The sequence below is a fragment of the Felis catus genome, chromosome B2, assembly GCF_018350175.1.
Source record: "Felis catus isolate Fca126 chromosome B2, F.catus_Fca126_mat1.0, whole genome shotgun sequence".
Lineage (NCBI taxonomy): Eukaryota > Metazoa > Chordata > Mammalia > Carnivora > Felidae > Felis > Felis catus.
In genome coordinates, this window is record NC_058372.1 from 73983086 (window position 1) to 74008586 (window position 25501).

Below are 25501 nucleotides of genomic sequence, written 5' to 3' on the forward strand. Positions count from 1 at the left end.
AGCATCAGACTCTTGATTTCACTTAGGGCATGATCACATGATTCATGAGATCGAGACCTGTGTCAGGCCCTGTGCTGACAGCATGGAACCTACTTGGGATTCTCTCTCCCCCTCTCTTTTTGCCCCTCTTCCACTTGCTTTTCCTCTCTTTCTCTCAAAATAAATAAACTTTAAAGAAAGACTAGAAAACCCAGAAATGAACCCACAACTATATAGTTAATTAATATTCAACAAAGAAGGAAAAATTATCCAATGGGAAAAAGATTGTTTCTTCAACAAATGGTGCTGGGAAAATTCGTCAGTTACATGCAAAAGAATGAAACTGGACCACCTTCTTACACTATACACAAAAATAAATTCAAAATGGATTAAAGACACAAACATGAGACCTGAAACCTGAAATCCTCAAAGACAGCACAGGCAGTAACTTTTCTGACATCAGTTATAGCAACTTTTTTCTAGATAGGTCTCCTGAGGCAAGTAAAACAAAATCAAAAGAAACTATTGGGACTGCATCAAAATAAAAAGATTCTGCACAACAAAGGAAACAATCAACAAAACTAAAAGGCAATCTACTGAATGGGAGAAGATATTTGCAAATGATATTTCCAATAAAGGGTTGGTATCTAAAATATATAAAGAACTAATCCAACTTAAGACCCCAAAAAACAATCTAATAAAAAATGGACAGAAGACATGAATAGATATTTTTCCAAAGAAGACATATAGATGACCAACAGATACAGGAAAAGATGCTCATCATCACTTCTCACCAGGAAAATGCAAATCAAAACTGCAATGAGATACCACCTCACACCTGTCAGAATGGCTAAAATCAACAACACAGGAAAAAACAGGTGTTGGAGAGGATATGGAGAAAGGGGAACCCTCTTGCACTGTTGGTGGGAATGCAAACTATGCAGCCACTCTGGAAAACGGTATGGGGTTTCCTCAAAAAGCTAAAAATAGAACTACCTTATGATCCAGCAGTTACACTAGTGGGTATTTACCCAAAGAATACAAATACACTAATTCAAAGGGATACATGCACCCTAATGTTTATAGCAGCATTATTTACAATAGGCAAGATACAGAAGTAACTCAAGCACCTATATGTATACAAACACACAAACACACATACACACACACACACACAAACACACACATATACACACAGTCTTTTATTTCCTTTGTTCATTTGTTTTGTTTCTTAAATTCCACATGAGTGAGATCATATAGTATTTGTCTTCTCTGACTTATTTTGCTTAGCATTATACTCTCTAGCTCTACTCACATTGTTGCAAATGGCAAGATTTCATTCCTTTTTATGGCTGAATAATATTCCATTATATATATATATATATATATATATATATATATATATATATATATATATAATGGAATATTATTTACATCTTCTTTATCCATTCATATAATGCTGAAATAAACAGAATGTAATAATCCCTTTGAAATAGTGTTTTTGTAGTTTGGGAGGTATATACTCAGTAGTGTGATTACTAGATTGTAAGCTCTATTGTAGTTCTATTTTTATCTTTTTGAGGAACCTCCATACTGCTTTCCAGAGTGGCTGCACTAGTTTGCATTCCCACAAAGATAGGTGCCCAAAAGGTACCTAGGTTGTTGTGAACCTTCATCCAGACAGGTATGCTTTATTACCAGTTAGGCTATCAACCTTAAGGCTTCCACATTGTGACAACTAGTATTAGATTCATCCTGAAACTGCAGAAAATTCCATCCCAACAGTTACAGAGATGAACACCTATGCAGTGTGAGAGAAGGAGAATTTGCAGAAACTGTGTCAGAGACCAAACTAATTGTTAGTGTTGGTATCACATGGGAGAGACGGGTGTGGGGTACCTAAAGACTGTTAAAAAAGAATGGCAACAGCTGAAACATCTTATTTCTCACTCCTTTCTGCAGGCTCTCAACCCAAACTTAGATCCATTCAGAAATGGTAGAGAAAGGTCTTGGAGTTTTTGCAGTGGGTCTTGGCAGGCTTTGGATGATCTTTGACCCTCATGGAGCGATTTCTCAGAAAGAGACAAACTCTTAAGGGAAATGACAGCTGAGCCACTGACGGGTATTCAGTCTCTTACTGCCGAGGCTGGGTTTACAATGCTGATGAAAGTGAATCCATAGAGAATGAGAAACTAACCCAAAAGATGCTAGATATGTTTTTACTGTCAGCCCCACTGCCCTGGAAAACTCCCCTCTTAATGTTAAAATTGGGCAAAAACTTAAGAAATTAACCGTAATAATGGGGCAGTGACCCAAATTAAAGAGATTTCTTTTTTAAAACTTATTTTTGTGTGAGTCAAGCACATGTCACCAAAAGATGCAAACCCCATAGCCCTAGCCTAAAAACAGTATGCTTGTTACTGCTAAATCAAGGAGTCCTCAAGGCAGAAATAGACAATGTCACAAATAAAAACCTTGCCACTCAACATGGGGCTGTGGAGAAGAGAGTGGTACAGAGACAAAACATTGGAAATTTGCCTGGTTGAGCTGCTAGCAGTGACTACACTGCTTGAAACCAAACCTAAATATAATGCCCTGAAGTCACAGATCTCTCTTCCTAAATGCTCTCTCATCCCTTCCTCCTCACCCCGCCTCCATTGTTTTTAGAAAAATGATTAGGGGTAAGGCTGAGGTGTCCGTGTCCCCAAAGGCAAATCAAAGGCCAAGTACAACCGTGTGAATAACGTGGGGGAATTTCAGGGTGGGAGGGATTAAACTTATATAGCCATCTTGACTAGAGACAACCTAGTTACTATTCTACTCAGACCTGTGGAAGGAAAACATACTTAGATTTAGCTAATGAGATTTGAGCTGGGTTCACAGTGGGAAAGAAAAGACTTTGTGGTACCTTGGGGAACTTTGGACAAAATCAATGTACTGTTGCTATTTCATCTATATCTGAATATATAGTAAGAATTGAGGTGTTCTATCACAGTTCTTCCCTATCTCATAAAGGCCGAAGACTCCTAATTGCAAAGAGCCACATGGAGAGAAGTGATAAAGAGACCTATAAATTTCTCCTCAAATCATCTCCCTGTCCCCTCCCACATGATCCAACAGAAACAGATAGCATTCCAGGGGGGAGACAGGGAAATGACAGCCTTGAGGGCTTGACTTAGAGATAGCAGGAGTAGTAAGGGATGCAATATCTCAAAATAATAACCCTACATGGCCAGTGAAAAACGCTAATGGGAGCTTGAGACTTACTGATTTCAACTGCTGTTCCCAGTGCCCTGGCTGTACAGACACTGTGATTTTAACTGAAGCTACTGCACAAACCGATGGCACCTGGTACCACATCTTAGACATTGCCAACACCTTCTTTTCTAGATCATTGGTACATTTGGACTAAAATCAATTCACATTCACATAGCATATCCTTCAACATACATTTACAACATTCTCCTTGGGAATATCATGATTACCAAAAGTCCCTACCAATTGCCAGCAATGGATGAGTCAGGATTAGTACAAATGCCTCTACCTTTTGATATCCAAAGCTTTCACTGTGTAGATAATATCCTTTAGTTGATAAATGAGAAGGCTCAGTTTCAGCTACTCTAACTGCAATGTTATCACATATCTGCCAGCAGGGGTAGTTGATAAACACTGATGAAATTCAGGGTTCTGTTCTCTGAGTAAAGTTTCTTGGGACTATGTGGGTGGAATGACAATTTTCATTTCCTTTGGCAGTAAAGAAAAAACTGCTGTTTCTGACCTCTAACCACCAAAAAGGAGAACAACATCTCATTTGACTTTTTAGTATTAGAGACAGTATGTGCCTCACTTGGGCATTCTACCTGGGTGTTTATATCGGCTAACTCACAAATTAATATCCATGGGGTGGGGGCCCAAGTAAACAGGTTGCATTAGAACTTTTCTGGCAAGCTGTGGAGATTCTCAATCTTTGGGGCCTTGCATTCCAAATAATGCTTTTGAGATACAAGTTTCTGTAACTGTTGATTTTTCCACTTGAGCCTCTAGTAAAGTAAGACAGCCACCACCCAAAAGTGTCTATTCTAGTTTTAAATTTGTTACCTCTCTGACATGGCTATAGGGACACTCTAGCTTGCTACTGAGAACTTGTTGAAACTGAACACTTGACCCATGGTGGCCTTGTAACTCTCCATGACCTGCTTCTCATTCAGGGGTGAGAATGACTTAACTAACAATATAGGAAGGGCCTAACAAGCCTTGATTGTCACACATGAAATGGTATATTCAAGAACACAGCTGGCATGGTTTGAGTAATATCTGGCCTTTATGAGAAAAAAAATGACAGCTATTTCTTTGGTGGAAACTTTATACCCTACTCTGTCACCTCAAGGAAACTGCTGGCTCATTGGGTCCTTCAGTTCACTGAGATTCATCTAAGTGCTGAGCCTAGTTGACTAATGGTTTGGCTAAGCTTAACCTAATAATGTCTGCTGGGTTGCATGGCTTTTCAACCTCAACACCAGCTATGCAAACTAAAAATGAACGTGGTTGCTCCACTCAGTAAGTAGAACTCAAAATTTTTATAGCTTGAGCCAATATCTCTTTTAATGAGCTTTGTTATATTTTATTAACTCAGGCCATTGCCAATAGGCTGGCTTTTTGGTTTGCCACTTGAAAAGCTACAGAGCAGACAACTAAAGACAACCCTACATTTTCCATTTCAGTTGAGTAGGTAATTGTGTCATTACCATTTATGAAATAATCTGCCCTTTTCCCATTAAATTGAACTCCCACTCATAAAATACAAACTTCTCATATACCATGAGATTTCAACCTGTTTGTCTCTCCCTGTGACCATACTGATTATGGCATGTAGAACACCTGGTAACGAAATTTCCCCATCACTATTCATCTATTTCCTGAGTATTTTGAGGCATTTATTTTTTGATCTGTACTTTAAAGTGATTTTATCTAATGCTCCCAAAATTTTATTCTTGGAATTTCATTTAAATTATGTATTAATTTTGGAGAATTTATATGTTAAATAAATTTATAATAATAACTTTATAATAATAATAGTCTTTCTGTTTGATATGTTTTTCTATTTATCCAAATATTCTTTGTATGCCTTCTAATTAGTCTATAGTTTTCTTTGTTTAAGTCTTGTGCTTTTATCAAATTTTTGTCAATTTTTAAAATTGTTTTCTTCATTGGTATATGTGTGTTTGTTGATGTATATGACTGTTATAAGGGAAATATTTCCCCTACTTTATTTTTTAGGTCTTTATTGCAAGAGTAGAGGAAAGCAATTCGCTTATCTTTTGTCCAGTTACTTTACCAATTTTTCTTATTAATTATTGTATTTTACTAGATGGTCATTGGTTTTCAGGGATAAATCTGAAAACTGTCTATGTCTTTTCCAACACTGTTTCTTTTATTTTCTTCTTTGATTACATTTGCAAATTATTCCAAAGAATGCTGAATAGTAATAATAACAGGAATCTCTGATTAGTTACAGAGACTATATAGCATAGGGCTAAGAAAATGGTTTCTTAAGCACTAATGTGTAACTTTGAATCACAAGCTTGCCACTTGCTGTTTGTGTGTTCTTAGGCAAGTTATTTAACCTTTCTATGCCTTGGTTTCCCCATTTTTAACATGGGAATTAAAATAATATCTATAACATAGGACTTTTGTGAGAATTATTATACATAAAATGCCTAGAACCATCCTTGCACATAGTAGGTACTATCAAAGTGTTAGCTTTTTTTTTTCTTGATTTAAGTGAAAGTTTTGGTGTTTCTTTGCTGGTTAGAATATTTATTGTAGGCATGTGGTAAAGCAATGTAATCAAGTAGTTTCTTCTCCACTTTTGTGGAGTTTTTATTTGGAAAAACTGCTTTATTTTATTAAATGCCTTTTTAGCACCTCTTTACATGAGCACATGGTCTATTTACTGATGTCATAATGGATCATACTGATATTGAATCACCTTTGGATTTGTGAGCTACCTCTTAGTAATAATGTAACATTCTTTTGATATATTCTGTTTACCAATACTTTATTTAGAATGTTAGCATATATTTATAAATGAGTTTTGTTTTGGGATACTATATTGGTGATTGGTAAAATTTTGTTAGTGAATTTGTGAGATTTACAAAATAAATTAGGAAGATTGCTAGCTTCTTCTGTGGTTTGAAATAGTTTAAATAACCTGAACTAAACTTTATTCTTTAAAGGTTAGATAAAACTTGGCTGAGAACCTATCTGGCCTTGTAGTCTGTTTGAATGGTACATCTTTATTCACCTTTTCAATCTTGTCTTTGGTAATTGGTCTTTTCAAGGATCCTAAATTTTTCTAGATAAAATTCGATATTTTGTCTTTTGCTAGGAAATCATCCATCTCCTCCAGGTCTCCAAATTCATTGTCAAAATATATATGTGGTCTTTTATAATTCTTTTTAATCTCTTCCATATCTATACTTCTGTCTACTTCCTTATTTATAATCTTATTTTTTTCTCTCTCTGCTATAATCAGGTTTATCTGTGTTATTGGTCTTTTCTAAAAACATATTTTAGACTTATTTTTTACTCCTTTTACTATAGTTTTGTTTTTTACTTAATTAACTCCAGGTCATCTTTTAAATTTTCTTCTATTTTCTTTTGATTTATTTTGGTATTCCTTTTCTAATTTTTTAAGATGAATTCTTAGTTCCTTTATTTTCTATTTTTCTTCAATACTGAGGGCATTTAAGACTATTTACTGGGGCACCTGGGTGGCTCAGTTGGTTAAGCACCTGACTTCGGTTCAGGTCATGATCTCACTGTTCATGAGTTCGAGCCCCGCATCAGGCTCTATGCTCACAGCTTAGAGCCTAGAGCCTGCTTTGGACTGTGTGTCTCCCTCCCTCTCTGTCCTTTCACTGCGTATACTGTCTCTCTCTGCCTCTCAAAAAATGAATAAATGCTAAAAAAAAAAAAAAAAAGCCTATTTATTGATTCTTCCTGAGTGCAACTTTTGCTATGTTTTGTAGATTTGGGAATGAAGTATTCTCAATTTCTTTGCTTCCCAGATGGCATGTAGTTTTTTCTTTCACTTCCTCACTGACCCAACATAATATTTCTAGAAATATTTTTTAAGTAGTGAGATTTCTGGTTATTTACTGTTTATTTCAAATATGATAGATTCATGACCAGAGTTTGTGACCTATGAAAAGCTGAAAATACCATAAATAAATTTAACAATTTGTGGTCATATTCTTGATCAATTTTTGTGAAATTTCAAGACTGTATAGAAATTATTATCCTCTTCTTAAGGAATATAAAGGTCTATTTATACCTATAAGATTAAATGTATTAATTATATAATTCAGTTCATCTATATCTTTACTGTTTAATTTCATCTACCAGAATTGTCTACCCAAATTCTGAGAAAGGTATACTGAAGTTGCATACATTCATATGACTACATGAGAATCACTGTCTTCAGGTACACACATGTGAATTAATAAGGACTCCTTGTAGAGTGTTGATTAGGACTACATTCAGTAGTGAGTATGGGAAAGCTCAATAAATAGTGACTAAATAGCAACAGATTTTATATAACAAAAGGTTGTAGGTAGGTAGGCAGGTAGGTCTAGGGGGTGTATAAGAACTCAAGAATGCCATTAAGAAAGCAGGACCCTTGCTTTTCTGTTCTGCCATCCTTACTAAAATCTAATACAGTTCTGGGACAACTTCTACTTTCCATACAGCAGAAAGGAGGAAACAGAAGAGGCCGCACCAAGAGACTTCAATGCTTATGTCTCATTGGCCAGAGTTAAGTCACAGGGCCACCTATAGTGAAAATGGAGTCTGAAAAAAAAAATGCTTTCATATTTAGCACTTCTAAAATGGAGGAAGTGAAAATTTTTTTTTAAAAAAATGAATGGGTGTTGTGGTAGTCAACCAATAGTATCTGCCACACATAAGAACTGTTAAGAAATATATTCAGAATTCAAAGTTTTAATAGTTGCTCCTTCTTGCTTTCCTTGGTGCTGCTTCAATATCCCTTCATCTCTCTCTTTATTTTAAAAACCCTAATGTCTTTAGCGTTAAAGACATTAATACCTAACTCGGTGTCTCTGGTAATCAGAAGAATTGGAAAGGGGAATCCTTTACTGAGTTACACAATTGGGATTTTGACTGGAGTTACATTAAATCTACAAATCTATGTAGGAAGAATTCAGGTGTCATGACACCTTCCCATGATGAGCATGAGATACTTCTCTATGTTTAATATCCTTCAAAACCATTTCATAATTTTCTATATACAAATTTACACATTTATCACTAGACTTATTCCTAAATATTGTACTTTATGTTTTTAATTATTATTATAAATTGTGCCTTTATAGTTATTTTAACTGTTTCTTTCTGGTTTATAGAAGTGCAATCAAGTATTTTTGTGTATTGATCTTATGTTCAGCTACTTGCTTAACTCCCTATTACCGTTATTATTTTATTATTACTATTGATATTATTTGGGGGATTTCAAGTAGATAATTATATCATCTGAAAATGAGTTTTTCTCTTTTCCTATCTTTATGACTTATAATTAATTCCTTTCTATGTAGAACTGGTTAGAAACTCCTATACAATGTTGAACAGAAGTAGTGATGTGTTGTGGAAATAAAGTTTAAAATTTTAAGAGGAAAATATAGATGAATGTTTTTCTGACCTTGCCATAGAAAATTATTTCTTAGACTATCACAAAAATTTTAATAAGAAAGAAAAGATTAAAACTTGGTATTATTTATAAGAACTTTTATAAGTCAATAATAAAAATACAAAAAGAAAAGACTCAATAGGTATTTTACAGAAAAGAAAACATATCACTAAAAATCTTATCAAGTCAGGCTCAATCTAACTCTATCTAATTCAGGGAAATATGGAAAAAAAAAGAGTGCGAAGGTTATTTTACATTCATTCAATTGGCAAAAACTATTATGTCAATAATACCAAATATTGTAGAGATTGTAGATCAATGGAATCTTACACATTGATGGGATGTAATATGGAACAATCACTTACTTTGGAAAACAATTTAGCATTATTTTTTACAGTTGAATATTTACATATGCAATAAACTAGCAATTTGAACCTAGGTATTTACCCAAGGGAAGTTTAGCAAATGTATACCAGAAAACACTTAGCAGCACTATTAATAATAGCACAAATCTGGAAACAGCTCGGATGTTCAATGACAGGAGTCTGAATAAGCTATAGCATAATTAGAGAAATATCAAATATCAATGAAAACTAATGAACCAAACTACGTGTAACACATGGATGAATCTTACTATGATAATGATGAGTAGAAGAAGGAAGTCCCAGAAGATATATACATTATGACACCCATTTTATAAAATTCAAAAAGAAGCAAAACTAAATAAAATATTTTTAAATAAAATATGCATATAATATTTTTTCTTTAAGGCAGGGCAAGCATAAATAAGAAATTCAAAATAATGACTATTCTAGGGCAGACAGAAAAAGAGAATTGGAAACAGAATTGGATGTATATTATATTCCAGCTCTTGAGTTGAGTAATGGACTCATATAATTTCATCATGTTGTTAAAGTTGATAAATAATTGAAATAAAAGCCATGAATAAGCAATAATGGTAGTATGTCATAAACCAAAGATAATAATTAGCTCTATGTGGTGCCTTAACATAAAAAAATCAAAATCATAATAATGAAAACAACAAATAAATAAATTAAATAAATTCCATTTACAACTTCTACCCCACCAAATTGGTGGACAATTTAAATTCAAGTATTTGGAGGATTTCTCTACCCATACCCTAAAAAGTCCTGGGGTCTTATCAGAATAAAAGCATTGGAAAGAAACCTCCAATCTCTCAGCCACTATGGTTATTACTGAGATGCCCATTGTCCAAACTAGGTCCATGTTGCTCTGTTTATCATGCTTTGTAGTCTATAAGCAATTTTTCCTTCCACCTATGACACAATCCTTCCTAGAGGCGAAGGAACACAAAGTCTTTCATACCTTCTAGGAACTGAGCAAGAGAAGAAAAAAAATATGGAGAAATGATAACAAATTAATAACTAAAAGAGTTATTCTACACCACTAAAAAGAAAATGTATTCTCTATTATATTTATTCACCTATGAGACATACTTTATTAAGGCTACACTTCCTTCTCCCATCAGATTTTCTTGGTTAAGTTCATTGTATTCTTCTGAATAAATTAAGAAGATTCTTACTTGTTATACCACTAAAACGTTTGCTGTGCCTTTAAACCCAACTCTTTGGTGACTGAACTTGAGGAAAAAGTTAATTACAATTTTACATGTAACCTTATTTACTTCCAGAACCAGAAACTGTTGCAATAAATGAGAAAATGAGTAAAAGCACAGAAAACAAATTAAGAAAACTGTCATATCAAGTGGGAAATGGGCCCTTTGGCAAATTGTTTTTATTGCTTTTTCCCCTATTTATCTGAACATAGAGTTTATTAGTATTATATTGCCAAATGAAGCAGCTGAGTCTAGTTCAAGCTTATTACTAATATTGTCATTCATTAATAATAAATTTATAAGTCAAATAAGTATTTCATAATATTTGCATGATCCAAACTGTGACCTACATTACAGCTATTTAATGAAGGATGATCTTGGGTCAACTTGCTAAAAATCAACAGTGCTTGCCCTTATAACATAACTTCATCCTCTCACCCTGACATGTTTTTCTTACACCGATTAATGAGCTCTTCTATTTTTGTCTTTTCCATGTTTAACTTGCACAGAGAAAAAAACATCTAAGTTGATACATCTGAGTGTCAGGTAGAGAGGAGCTGTGGAGCAGAGAGAATTTTGAGGATTAAATTTGCAGGGCAGCTATGGAAAGATAATGGTATAACCTATAAGAATAGAAGAACTCTCCCATTAAGGGAGGGAGCAGGAGACAAGAAAATAGGGAGATAAGTGCTTTCCAGGATATGATCATACAAAAACTTACTTTCATTTACCAAGTGTAAGATATATCAAATTTCGAGCCCAGAACAGAACATTAATAATAAATACAGATTTTCTCTGTATTCAACATAGACATTTTCCCCTTTTTATTTTTGTATCTCTCAAGCTGATAAAGGAAAACTAAAGAGTAAATGTGGATCAGAAAGGTGTTTCTTGGATTAAAACTGCTCTTAAACATTTGAAGAAACAGATTCTAAAATTTTGAATAAACATAAGCGCATAGAATATGTTTTTAAAAGTCTTTGTGGGCAACTATTATTTTTCATAGGTATGAAAAATTATACTGCAAACAATAGGCTTGCCGCTTGTGAAGACATAATGTAATCTAGTGATATATATGATATATTAACTATATATATATATATGTTTACATATATAATAACATAAACACAATGCCAAGTGTCAATCTTCATTTTTATAAGATTACTGCCCTGACCTTTTACGCCATTTTCAATGGTGTTTAATTACTTGGAATAATTAAAAAAAGAAGACAAACACATGCTAACAATTGACCACTAATGAGTCTCAAGTTCAAGTCCATGCATGCCCGAGCCTCTCCTTTCAGAAGTAATAGATCACTTTCAAATCTATCAACACAAACTTATGCTTTTATTTCATTTTTATAACAACAAACAAGTATATGAGGTCTATAAGATTTTGTCATTTATCAAGCATTTCATAAATAAAAGCTCAAGTGTTTCCAAACTGTGCCTCTCTCAGTTTTAACACTATGTGTTCACTAGCACAAATGGCACAAAACACCAATCCGAGAAGAAAGCCTGGATCAGAACTGACCACACTCTTGCCCTTGAAAGTATTTGAGGGAAACTTATGCCTCTCAGGCACTGCCAGAAGTCCAAAACTGTCAGACTGTCCTCATAGCCCTCATCCCTTGATATAATTCTGTCCATTCCCTAATCCAAAGTCTTCTTTGATCTTCCAAACTTTTGCACTGTACTCTCTGAAACTCACTCTTCTAACTCTCCTCTAGAGCTTCTAACTTGTCTCTAAATTTTAATTCCAACTTTTCCATCTAACAAAAATTCAGCTACTTCCTGAAAATGCCTCCTCCTCACAGCCCTAATGGCTGTTTTTTTTAATCTCATATCCCATGAATATGAGATATCAAATTAGTGTTCTGATCCTCTTTGCTGTTTGTGGAAAATGTTCTTTTTTTCCACCTTCCATAAAAAACCCAGATCTTTGAAGCATAGTCCATTAGACTGTACCCCAGGATACCATTCTACAGTGGTGTAGATAGTGATGCTCTAGGTGCCATCAACCTTTGGATCTTTCTCTCTCATTTGTTGTCCACTCCACCGTTACTCTCCACCATTACTTCTGTCATCATTCTTAGTGAGCTCTGTATTCATGCTGATAACCATTTAACCCACAGGCCTCTCATTCATTGACTTCCTTATTTCCAATGATTTTTTTGTCTTTCCACTTTAATGATCCAATACCAAGGTTATATCTCAGAAACTTTCATTAATAATTACTCACTGCATCGCTTCCCAAATCTTTATTCAACAGCTTACTCTCTACTAATTTCTATCTTTCCAGATCATGTATAGGCATACCTTGGAGGTACTACTGGTTTGGTTCCAGACCACCACAATAAAGTGAATATCACAATAAACCAAGTCAAATAAATTTTTTGGTTTTCTAGTACACATAAAAATAATGTTTACACTATATGTAGTCTATTAAGTGCATAATAGCATCGTGTAAAAAACAATGTACATCCCTTAATTTAAAAATACTTTATTGTTAAAAAAATTTTAACCATCATTTGAACTCTCAGCAAGTCATAATCTTTTTGCTGGTGAAGAATCTTGCCTCAGTGATAATGGCTACTGACTGATCAGGGTGATGGTTGCTAAAGATGGGGGTAATAGGCAGTTTCTTAAAATAATCAACAATGAAGTTTGGTGCATCAGCTGACTCTTCCTTTCATGAATGATTTCTTCATAATATGGGATAATGTTTGATAGCATTTTACCTTCTGTAGAACGTCTTTCAAAATTAACGTCAATTCTCTCAAACTCCACTGCTGCTTTATCAACTAAGTTTGTGTAATATTCTAAATCCTTTGTTGTCATTTGAATAGTCTTCATAGCATACTCACTGTATCTGTAGTTACTACTTCTTTCACTGACGTCTTGTCCTCGTCAAAGTCACTCATGAGGGTTGGAATAAACTTTTTCTAGACTTTTGTTAATGTTGATATTTGACTTCTTCCCATGAATCATGAACATTCTTAATTGTATATAAAATGGTGAATCCTTTCCAGAAGGTTTTCAATTTGCTTTGCCAAGATCTATCAGAGGAAGCACTGTCTATGGTGGCTATAGCCTTACAAAGTTTATTTCTTAAATATTAAGACTTAAGTTCAAGTTCAAAACTCCTTGATTCATGGGCTGCAGAATGGATGTTGTGTTAGCAGGCATGAAAACAACATTAATCTCATTGTATATCTCCATCAGAGCTCTGGAGGTAATCAGGTGCATTTTCAAAGAGCAAAAATATTTTGAAAGGTATCCTTTTCTTCTGAGCAGTTCTCAACAGTGGGCTTAAAATATTCAGTAAACCATGTTGGAGAACAGATTGCTATCGTTCAGGCTTTGCTGTTCCAATTATAGTGCACAGGCAGAGTAGATTTAGCATCATTCATAAGCATACTAGAATTTTTGGAATAGTAAATGGGTACTGGCTTCAACTTAAAGCCACCAGTTGTATTAGCTCCCGACAAGAGAGTAAGCCTGTCCTTAGAAGCTTTCAAGCCACACATTGACTTACATTTACTTGCAACATGCATTGACTTCTCCTTCTTTGCTATGTAAGCCCTAGATGGCATTTTCTTTGAATATAAACCTATTTAATCTACATTAAAAATCTGTTGTTTACTGTAGGCACTTTCATTAAGTGTCTTAACTAGATCTTCCTGGTAATTTGCTGTAGCTTCTACATTAGTACTTGCTGCTTTACCTTGCATTTTTATGTTATGGAGATATCTTCTTTCTTTAAACTTCATGAACCAACCTCTGCTAGCTTCAAACTTTTCTTCTGAAGCTTCCTCACCTTTCAGCCTTCATAGAACTGAAGAAAGTTATGGCCTTGCTCTGGATTAGGCTTTGGCTTAAGGAAATGTTATGGCTGGTTTGATCCTCTATCCAGATGGTGAAAACTCTCTCCATATCAGCAATAAGGTTGTTTCACTTTCTCACCCTTTGTGTGTTCATTGGAGTAGTGCTTTTACTTTCCTTCAAGAACTTTTCCTTTGAATTCACAATTTGGATAACTGGCACAAGAGGTCTAGATTTGCCTATTTCAGCTTTTGGTTTGCCTTTCTCACTACACTTAGTCATTTCTACCTTTTGATTTAAAGTGAGAGACGTGTAATGCCTTTCACTTGAACACTTAAAGGCCATTGTAGGGCTATAAATTGGTCTAATTTCAATATTGTTGTGTCTAAGGGAACAGGGAAGCCCAAGGAGATAGAAAGAGGGGAGAATGCCTGGTTGGTGGAGCAGTCAGAACACAACATTTATCAATTAATCATGCCCTCTTACACAGGCATGGCTCATGATGCCCCAAAACAATTACAAAAGTACATCAAAGATCACTCATCACAGATCATAACAAATATAATAATAATGAAAAAGTTTGAAGTATTGTCAGAATTGCGAAAATGTGACACAGAGACACAAAGTGAGCAAAGGCTATTGGAAAAATAGCACTGATAGATCTGCTCAATTTAGGATTGCTACAAACCTTCAATTTGTAAAAAAAAAAAAAAAAAAAAAAAAGCAGTATCTATGAAGCACAATGAAGTGAACTGCTATAAATCGAATGTATTTTAATATCCCAACTCCAAAGATGTTTGGATCTCAAGTCCATTGGCACATTTTAAACTCTCTTATTCTGAGGGCTCAGTCGGTTAAATGGCCAACTCTTGATTTCAGCTCAGGTCATGATCTCACAGTGATTTTAAGCCCCAAATAGAGCTTCTAAAACAGTGCATAACACATAGATGTTCAATACCTACTTTTGAATAATTAATTAAATCACATCATTAAAAATGTAATGAAAGATTCTCAAACCTCTAGGCTGAAAACAACTTTAATGAGAGAAAATAAATATCTGAATAAATAGATATACCATGTTCATGGACTAGAAGACTATATTAAGATTTTGATCTATGGGTTTATTACAAGCCTGATCAAAATGCATGCAAGCTTTTAATTTTACCTAGATATTGACAAACTAATTTTAAAATGTGCATGCAAATATAAAAATATATATAATGCAAAAACAACCTTGAAAGAAAGAATAAAATTGGAGGACTATTATTGATTTCAAGACTTGCTACAAACTATATTAATAAAGACACTGTGGTATAGATATAGGGTGAGTAAATTAGATCAACAATATATATTGTGAGTCTAAAAAGAGCCAAAAACACACACAAATAATTAATCTTCCACAGAGCCATTAAAACAATCCAATGAATAAAGGAAATTCGTTTCAATTAATGGTGCTGAAGCAACTGCATATCCAGTTGAAAAAAAAGAAATACCACTATCACATAGTATACACAAAACTTTAGTTAGATCATAGACCTAAAATTTAACTGTGAAGTTTCTAAGAGAAATTATAGGAGAATATCTTCAGAGCCTTAAGGTAGGATATATTTCTTAGACAAGACACAGAAATCTCTAATCATGAAAAAATGATAAATTGGACTGCATTGAAATAACACTTTTCTGCTCAAAGACATATTAATAAAATGAATAGATAAGACACAAACCAGAGAAATATATTCACAAAACCTGTATATGAAAAAACAACTGCTAACAGGATACACAAATAACTTCTAGCAATCAATAATAAAAAGACAAACAATCCAATTAAAAATAGGAAAAATATTTACACAAGTACCTCTCAAATGAAGACTATAAATGGGAATAAGCACATGGAAAAGTATTCAGCATCATTGTTCATCAAGAAAACGCAGATCAAAAGTTAAAAATAGAACTACCTTATGATATAGAAATTGTACTAGTAGATATTTACCCAAAGAGCACAAAAACACTAATTCAAAGGGGTACGTGCACCCCTATGTTTACAGCAGCATCATTTTCAATAGCCAAGATATGAAGCAGCCCAAGTGTCCATCAATTGGACACACAGCCATAAAAAAGAATAAAATATTTCCATTTGCAACAAAATGAAGGGAGCTAGAGAGTATAATGCTAAGTGAAATAAGTCAGTTAGAGAAAGACAAATACCATATGATTTCACTCACGTGTGGAATTTTTTTTTAAATATAATTTATTATCAAGTTGGCTAACATACAGAGTATACAGTGTGCTCTTCGTTTTGGTGGTAGATTTCTGTGATTCATCGCTTACATATAACACCCAGTGCTCATCCCAACAAGTGCCTTCCTCAATGCCCATCACCCATTATCCCCTCTCCCCTGCACCTCATCAACCCTCCATTTGTTCTTTGTATTTAAGAATCTCTTACAGTTTGCCTCCTTCCCTGTTTGTAACTATATTTTCCTCTCCCTTCCCCCATGGTCTTCTGTTAAGTTTCTCAAGATCCACATATGAGTGAAAACATATGATATCTTTCTTTCTCTAACTGATTTATTTGACTTAGCATAATACCCTCCAGTTCCATCCATGTTGCTTCAAATGGCAGAATTTCATTCTTTCTCATTGCCAAATAGTATTCCATTGTATATATAAACCACATATTCTTTATCCATTCATTAGTTGACAACATTTGGGTTCTTCCCATAATTTGGAAAAAAGTCCCTTTAGCGAAAGGTGCTGGGAGAACTGGACAGCAACATGTAGAAGAATGAAACTAGACCACTTTCTTACACCATACACAAGAATAAACTCAAAATGGATGAAAGACCTAAATGTGAAACAGGAAACCATCAAAACCCTAGAGGAGAAAACAGGCAACAGCCTACTTGACCTCAGCCACAGCAATTTCTTGCTTGACACGTCTCCAAAGGCAAGGGAATTAAAAGCAAAAGTGAACTATTGGGACTTCATCAAGATAAAAAGTTCTGCACTGCAAAGGAAACAATCAACAAAACTAAAAGGCAACCGATGGAATGGGAAAAGGTATTTGCAAATGACCTATCAGATAAAGGGTTAGTACCCAAAATCTATAAAGAACTTACCAAACTCAACACCTGAAAAACAAATAATCCAGTGAAAAATGGGCAGAAGACATGACTAGATACTTTTACAAAGAAGACATGCAGATGGCCAACGACAAATGAAAAGATGCTCAACATCACTCATCGTCAGGGAAATACAAATAAAAACCACAATGAGATACTACCTCACACTGGTCAGAGTGGCTAAAATTAACAACTGAGGAACAACAGATGCTGGCAAGGATGTGGAAAGACAGGAACCCACTTACACTGTTGGTGGGATGCAAACTGGTGTGGCTGCTCTGGAAAACAATGTGGATGTTCCTCAAAAAAATTAAAAATACAACTACCCTATGACCCCAAATAGAACTATTAGGAATTTATCCAAAGGATATAGGAGTGCTGATTCATAGCAGCACATGCACCCCAATATTTACAGCAGCACTTTCAACAATAGTCACGTGTGGAATTTAAGAAAAAAAAGAAGAGTGAAGGGGAAAAAGAGAGAGAGAGAGAGAGAGAGAGAGAGAGAGAGAGAGAGAGAGAGAGACAAATCAAGGAAAAGACTCTTAACTCTTAATTATAGAAAACAACTTGATGGTTACCAGGGGGATGGGGATGGGCTAAATAGGTGAGAGGGTTAAGGAGTGCACTTGTCATGATGAGCACCAGGTGAGGTATGGAAGTGTTGAATCACTATATTGTTCACCTGAAGCTAATCTAACACTGTATGTTAACTAACTGGAATTTAAATGAAAACTTTAAAAGTCAAAAATAAAAGCAGAGAAAAAAAAGAAAATGCAGACTAAAAGAACAATAATACATAAATACATACAAATAGTTAAAATTAAAAAGACTCCCAATACTAAATGTAGCAAAGTATGTAGAGAAACAAGAATTCTCATAACTGGAGACAAACGCCAGGCAAAAACTGGAAACAACCCAAACACCCTTCAACATCAGAAAGGGTAAACAATATGTGGTATAGCCATTTTCATTTAATGGAATAGTACTCAGCAATAAAAAAGAATTAACTACTAATACATGCAAAGACCTGGATATATCTTTAAAAATTTGTTGAGTTAAAGAAATCAGATTTTAAAAATTACTTATGGTAGAATTAAATTTATACAAATTTTCTTTTTATTTTATTTTATTTTTTTTAATATATGCAATTTATTGTCAAATTGGTTTCCATACAACACCCAGTGCTCATCCCAAAAGGTGCCCTCCTCAATACCCATCACCCACCCTCCCCTCCCTCCCACCCCCCATCAACCCTCAGTTTGTTCTCAGTTTTTAACAGTCTCTTATGCTTTGGCTCTCTCCCACTCTAACCTCTTTTTTTTTTTCCTTCCCCTCCCCCATGGGTTTCTGTTAAGTTTCTCAGGATCCACATAAGAGTGAAACCATATGGTATCTGTCTTTCTCTGTATGGCTTATTTCACTTAGCATCACACTCTCCAGTTCCATCCACGTTGCTACAAAAGGCCATATTTCATTTATTTTCTAGTTTTCTATTACATTACAGACTATTCCAAAACTTAATGGTTAAAGAAACTGAAATTAGGTATTTTGCTCTCAAATCTGCAATTTGGGAAAAGATCATTGTGAATATCCCACTTACACTCCATGCAATGTCAGGTGGGAAGCTCCACAGGGACAATCAGACACACTTCCAAGATAACTCACTCACATGGCTGCAAATTAGTCTTGGATGTTAAAATTCAGCCAGGGATGTTGGTTAAGGTCCTCAGTTTCTTTCCATAAGGATATTTTTATAGGCTACTTGGACTTCTCAGCTAGCCGGGTTCTCAGAGTGTCCCAAAAAACAGATCCTGCCCATCTCTTAAAGCACAACTTCCACCATCTCTACTAGTTATGTTTTATAGAGCGTTCCTATATTCAAAGATGGGGACACAGATCTCATCTTTTGATGGAAAGAATGTCAAAGAATATGTGGCCATCTTAAATCTACCAGGTAGGTAGTACTAGAATACAGAAAGTTAATCTATGTTGATAGGAATCAGAATAGTGTTCACCCTGGGGTAGAGAAAGTAGCCGGCATTGACGGGCAGAGCACACAAAGGAAACTTCTCAAGTGGTAAAGATGTTCCACACCTTCATTAAAGTGGTAGTTGAAGAGGTGTAAAAATATGTCAAAATTCATCACACTGTAGCACTAAAGATACATGTATTTAACTGTAAGCAGATTCGCCTCCATTTAAAAAATAACTTCTTTATGTGGAAGCAAGTTCCTCCTAAGCAAACATTCACATTAACTGAAACTTTCAAGTCAGTTTATTATATGCTTAGAGTTCTGTTGAGAAATTCTTCTTTACTGATAACTTTTAAATTACTCTTGTAAAAGAAATCAGAAAAATAGTGTTTCTTAAATCATGTTCAAAGCCATTTTTAGGTCAATAAGCTCAAAACTGAAAATTCTGGGGAAAAATATTTTTATTCAGTTTATATGTTAAAGTGATATACATGTATATATAAAAACTTACATATGTATTCACCCATACATAATTTGATTTCATTATTTTTATTCAGTTTTTACATTTGAGGTTTGAGAAGATTGATAAAAAAAAAAAAACTCCTAGCTAAAACCATTTAAAAATCAATTCAATCAATTTCTCAAGTATATTCTTATGGTAACATCAGATTAAGAACCATTTTTGACATCCTAAACTTGGTGCCCTTGGTGAGCTTTAGGAAATATGAATTCTTCAAGAGTTTCTTAAATCACAAAGGAACCACTGAACTGTTAAGTATATTTTATTATATTGCAGTTCTTAATAATTGTTCTCTACATATAGTGCTAAAGGCAATTCCTTTAAAAATTCCATTAACCAGAATATTCTATTTTTTTTTTCTTTTTTAGGAATTCTGGATAAGGAAAGAAGATAGCATAATAGAACTTTAAAAGTATAAACATTATTCATGACAGTTTACTTCAGTTGCAAAATTAAAGTAGCATCTGTGCTTACTAAGGATTTTAGCTGGAGATTTTGTGCCTTGAACAGTAGTCCTAGCAGTTGTCTTTTCCTGAACAAGTTTTCTTCATGTGAGCCTGCCTTCTAAGCAGGCCATCTCAATAGTTCAGAAATTACTGTTGATGAGTTAGCTATGGATCATGTTCCAAGAGATTCCTTATTGAAACTATTACCAGAACTTATGTGAACTCTGTCATCTTCCTCTCCCAGTCTCTCTTCCCTTCAAGGGATCTTCCTCCAGATACAAGTTCATGGCTATTGAATGTCATAGGTGAGTTCATGCTTGTATTTGCAATTAGAGGAAAATAACACTTGGCTACCTTTCAACTCCATTCTTTCTTCTATGTTTACAGACAGTGCTGCCCAGCACAAGAACTGTCATGTGCATTTGGCCAGTCTCCTCCTACTGGAGCCCGTGTTAGCATTTGATGCTGCAAATGCCCAAAGCATGGTATGTATATAAAGCGTCAGCCACCAGGGAGAAAGGCTTGATGCCTCTTCTTGGGAATCCTTTTTCACACTCCTGGACAGCCAGTAACCTCAGGAGTATGTCATGAATGTTCAAACGCCCTAATGTAGTGCTCTACCATATCTACCCACTTCTAAAGTAAACCATCCATTAAAATAATCTCTTTCTCTCTTCACATCCTGGTTACTGTGATGGTTCCCAGGTTTTTAGCATATCAAAATAAATAAATCCTTCTAAAATAGATGATTGATAGGTTTAGACTTCACAGGACCACTTATAAAAATTGATTCCTTAATTAATGGAAGAGTATCAGAAGTGTCAAAAGAAGGGTATGTAAATCTATATTTTTTAGCACGAGCCATGTTCCACACCTATTCTGGGATCCCATCTAAAAAGTTACCTGTTTTGCCCCATTCTGTTGGTTTGCTAGAAGAATAAGTTTCAGTGACTTGAAAGCCCATTCAAAAAATTGTCAATCAAGGGGCACCTGGGTGGCTCAGTCAGTTGAGTGTCCGACTTCGGCTCGTGTCATGATCTCATGGTTCATGGGTTCGAGCCCCACGTTGGGTTCTGTGCAGACAGCTTAGAGCCTGGAGCCTGCTTCAGATTCTGTATCTTCTTCTCTCTTCCCCTTCCCCAGCTCACACACACACACACACACACACACACACACACTCTCTCTCTCTCTCTCTCTCTCTCTCTCTCAAAAATAAATAAACACTTAAAAAAATTTAAAAAAAGAAAATTTTCAATCAATATAACAATGGGTTGAGAGTTGGTGTTTAGGGGGAATAGGGGTGGCATAAAGATATTTTTATTTGTTTGTCTACATGAGATTATTGTGGAGTTCTGGATGAGCAGGGATACTCTGTCTGAATAGGTTCAGTCCCACACTTTTTAAAATATCAAAATACTGGGGTGTCTGGGAGACCCAGTCAGCTGAGCATCCAACTTCAGCTCAGGTCATGATTTCACAGTTTGTAGGTTTGAGCCCCACATTGGCTTTGCACTGATGGCATGGAGCCTGCTTCAGATTCTGTCTCCCTCTCTCTCTGCCCCTCCCCTGCTTGTGCTCTCACTCTCAAAAATAAACATTTCTTTTAATGTTTTATTTATTTTTGAGACAGAGAGAGACAGAGCGTGAACAGGGGAGGGTCAGAGAGAGAGGGAGACACAGAATCTGAAGCAGGCTCCAGGCTCTGAGCTGTCAGCACAGAGCCCAACGCGGGGCTCGAACTCACGGACCGTGAGATCATGACCTGAGCCGAAGTCGGACACTTAACCGACTGAGCCACCCAGTCGCCCCTCAAAAATAAACATTAAAAAAAAATAAAATATCAAAATACTTTCATACCACTTAATAAAGAGTCACTGCCCCAAACCCCTTCAAGGACTTCCTGTTTTCCCCAGGGTCTGTCCCAGACCTTTCAGATTCCCTAGGATACAGCAATTCAAAGGTTAATGTCTTGCATGTCACAGGAGAGTGCCTCTGAGCCCCTGCTCCAGCACTGTGATAGGTGTCTATTCTAAATGGTCAGTGTCCACCTGACACCAGTTAAGGTTATAATGAAAGCTGATGAGATCATATAATTATATACTTTTTTTTCCTGCTAATCATTTGCATATATAGAGTCAACTCTGAGTTAGCTATATCAATGACCAATTGATAATCTGAAATACAGCAAATCATATTAAATGCTGTTCCATTTTTCTCAGGAATGCATTTTGTAATTTTCAGCAAATTCATTCTCTTAACTATGGTTTTCATCTAGTATCAAAAGTCATTAATACAAACCAGGCTGTTAACTATCTCCCAAATATCCAAGATAACCAACACCTGAGGGAAAGTAAGGGCATGAACAAGTATTGAGCATTTTCCCATGCCAGCTTCTGTTATCTCGTTAAATTCTCACACAACCCCGTAAGTATCGTTATTCCCATTTTGCAGATGGCAATTTAATGCTCAAAGTTGTATTTGATACCACACAGCTCTCTAAGCACCAGCACAAAGATGATCTATTTTATGCCTTTCTAAAAAAATGTGAGAAACACGATTGTGCCCATTTTATTTTAGGAAACCAAGACTCAGGGAGGTTAAGTAACTTTCTCAGGATGACACAGCAAAAGGGAACAGACCTTAGGTGAGAATTGAGATTTTTAGACTTCTACTCCAGACTCCCACTTCCTGGGAATATGAACTTGGCAACATCAGGATTGCACTGTTTGAGAAATACACTGCATACAGGCTCTGTCCCCTACTTCAAGATACCTCTTAGAAGCAGCAGAGCTCCTGTGCACCTCCTCTCACCCTCTTTGCCTTTGGCATCAGTCCTCATCAGAGTCTTATTATCGTCAGGCTCCTCTGCTGAGACTGCCCATGATAGTCCCTCAGAACTGTGGGTCCATACACACACACACACACACACACACACACACACACACACACACTCCCCTCTCCTCACCTCAGCAGGATTTTGATTAGTTAGGATTTTAAAAGTTCTCAGAACCTTTCCCTTTGTTTTGAGATGAGGTGTCATTTTTTGTTGCGGACAACCTCCATCAGGCAGAAAGGAGAGTTCGATGTTTTCAGCGTGACTGTGCACTGGGAAAGGAAGCCTGTTCTTACCAGTGTGCAAACTCTCATCCTCCGCCTTGTCCGCATAAACAAATTAATCTAATCATGAAAGGATGCGTTAAAAAGAAAGGAAGGGAGAGAATGAAGGCGAAGGCAAAGAAAGACAAAATTGAGGAGGGGGAGGCAAGAATAAAGACTCCAAACAGAGATTGCCATGGAAGAAGAAAGAATGTTTCCCAGTGTAAAGGGCTCTTCTTTCAGAAAGAAAACTACTTCTGGCTGCAAAATAAGCCCCCTACTGTTAGACTATTTAACTCTGTCCAATCTCCAGGGGTTCTATCCAAATTAATTTCATTCCTTTGTCAGGATCCTCCCGTCTTTAGTTACCAGTCTCCATCTGTCCCCTTTGAAAGATTGCTGGGCACTCCAGCTTCAATATCCTTCTTCCTGGCTGCCTTGGATTTAAATACCAATCTCGCACACTGCCGCAGCTCATCCAGGGTCTTAGGGAGTGAGAACTAATTGGCAAGAGCCACCCTCCGTAATACCAAGAAAACCCCAAATAAATAGAAAATGCCAAGCTTGTTTTAAATAAAAAGCTATTCCTGTAACTGTTAATTCCACAACTACCATGTTATGTAGCTCTGGTAATCAATCTCTCCACTTAGATTTTTCTCCAGAAAATCTGCTTTTAAGGAAGTAATTACATATGTCAAAAAATTTCGTAAAAAAAAAAATCGCATGAAATGCAAACCAGTTATTTGGCTAGTCCCCCAAACAATAGAACCATCTATATGGTGTTTTTTGTTCCGGAGGGCATAATTGAGATCATCTAGTCAATCTCTTCATTTTTAGGTGAGAAAACTGAGGCACAAAGGGCCTGAATATTTCCCTCCTGCACTACACAGTTCGTGGTGATGCTAAGAATAGAAACTAGATCTGAGTTCTGGTCCAATGACCTTATCTCTTTGTTGTAAAATGTGAAGATAGATAAAGTCAGAAAGGGTTTACATTTAGAACGATGTGAAGCAGTTTTATACTTATAATAATAAGCCCACAAATATAAGCACGTGACTGCTTTTCAAACTCCAGTTCTCTTTTCCTTTCACCACTCAGGTTTTATGTTAAGAAAGAAAAGCTATTCTTCATATAAATCTAGCAAACACTGAAAGGGAAATTTGCTGCCTCAGAAATCATATACAATGTGCTTTCGAGTCAATTCTACATGTTTGGAGTTATCCACTCCTCTGACTTATCTTAACATTTTTCTCTTCCATGACTATGGATAACTGTGTGTCGGCTAAATTAAAATAAAGAATGTAAAAAAGAAAAAAAATAAGAATGTTCTAGGGAATTCCTGCAAGTCTTATATGTAAGTAAGTAAATAAACAAACAAAAGCCTTCAACAACTTTGTAAAATGTATATTTTTTATAGTTTCCCCCCAAATATCCACTGGTATTTAATAATGACTCTGTGCATACCCTCATTTAATTTTCCTCATCCCAGTTTTGAAAACTGGCTTGCTATAGCTTCAGACTATCTTGCTTCTTCTACCCTAATTACACTTAACTCCCTTTTTCCTTTTCTGACTTTTCTTCTGCCAAATACTCCCTAAGTGTGATTCTGTCACCAAGTCTTTGCTCTTACCCCACTCTGGACGACAGCAATTTCATCTTCTTTCTTAGCTTTGCCCGTTTGAAAATAATCACCTTTTTTGTACTCCTCTTTCTTAAATTCAGTACTTCATAATTTTCCATGATTACTTTTCTTTGTTGACATATACAATTAATTATACAATCTGAACATTTCTACCTTACATTTAATTTCAGTTTAAGTCAATTTAACAAACATTTACTGCCCGCTTATTTTACACAAAGCAATGTGCTAGGCTCTATGTGGCATAAAAAAAATGAACAAGTTATATTCCTTCATGTCAGGTAGTTACTTGTCAGCCAGGGATGTCTTCTCCAAAAGGGTAAAGCAGAGTTGATATGGTGTTTACCTGGTAGAGGTATTTTGAGGAGTAAGTGAACTCCTGTATGTAGTTCTCAGCTTGTAATTAGTTCTTAGTGTGTATTACTTGATACTATGTTACTTGTAGTATTATTGACAAATTATTTCTTTGATCCTCTCCAGTCTTAAAATGCTATGACAAAAATATATAGACTACAAGGCTAAATGTGCTAAGAGCAATAGGAGACCTAGAAGACTGCATTTTTAATTAATGATTAAACATGAGACATACTAATATCATT

The 25501-nt window shown here is 35.4% G+C and overlaps 1 long non-coding RNA gene across 1 annotated transcript in view; it reads right to left on the minus strand.

Annotated features, from left to right (window-relative positions):
- Positions 1 to 21978: 21978 nt before the first annotated feature.
- LOC123385450 overlaps positions 21979 to 25501 on the minus strand; it is a 136394-nt gene continuing 132871 nt past the window's right edge. The window contains exon 4 of the long non-coding RNA XR_006597970.1: positions 21979 to 25248. This is a non-coding gene — a long non-coding RNA (uncharacterized LOC123385450). The remainder of the gene's footprint in view (positions 25249 to 25501) is intronic.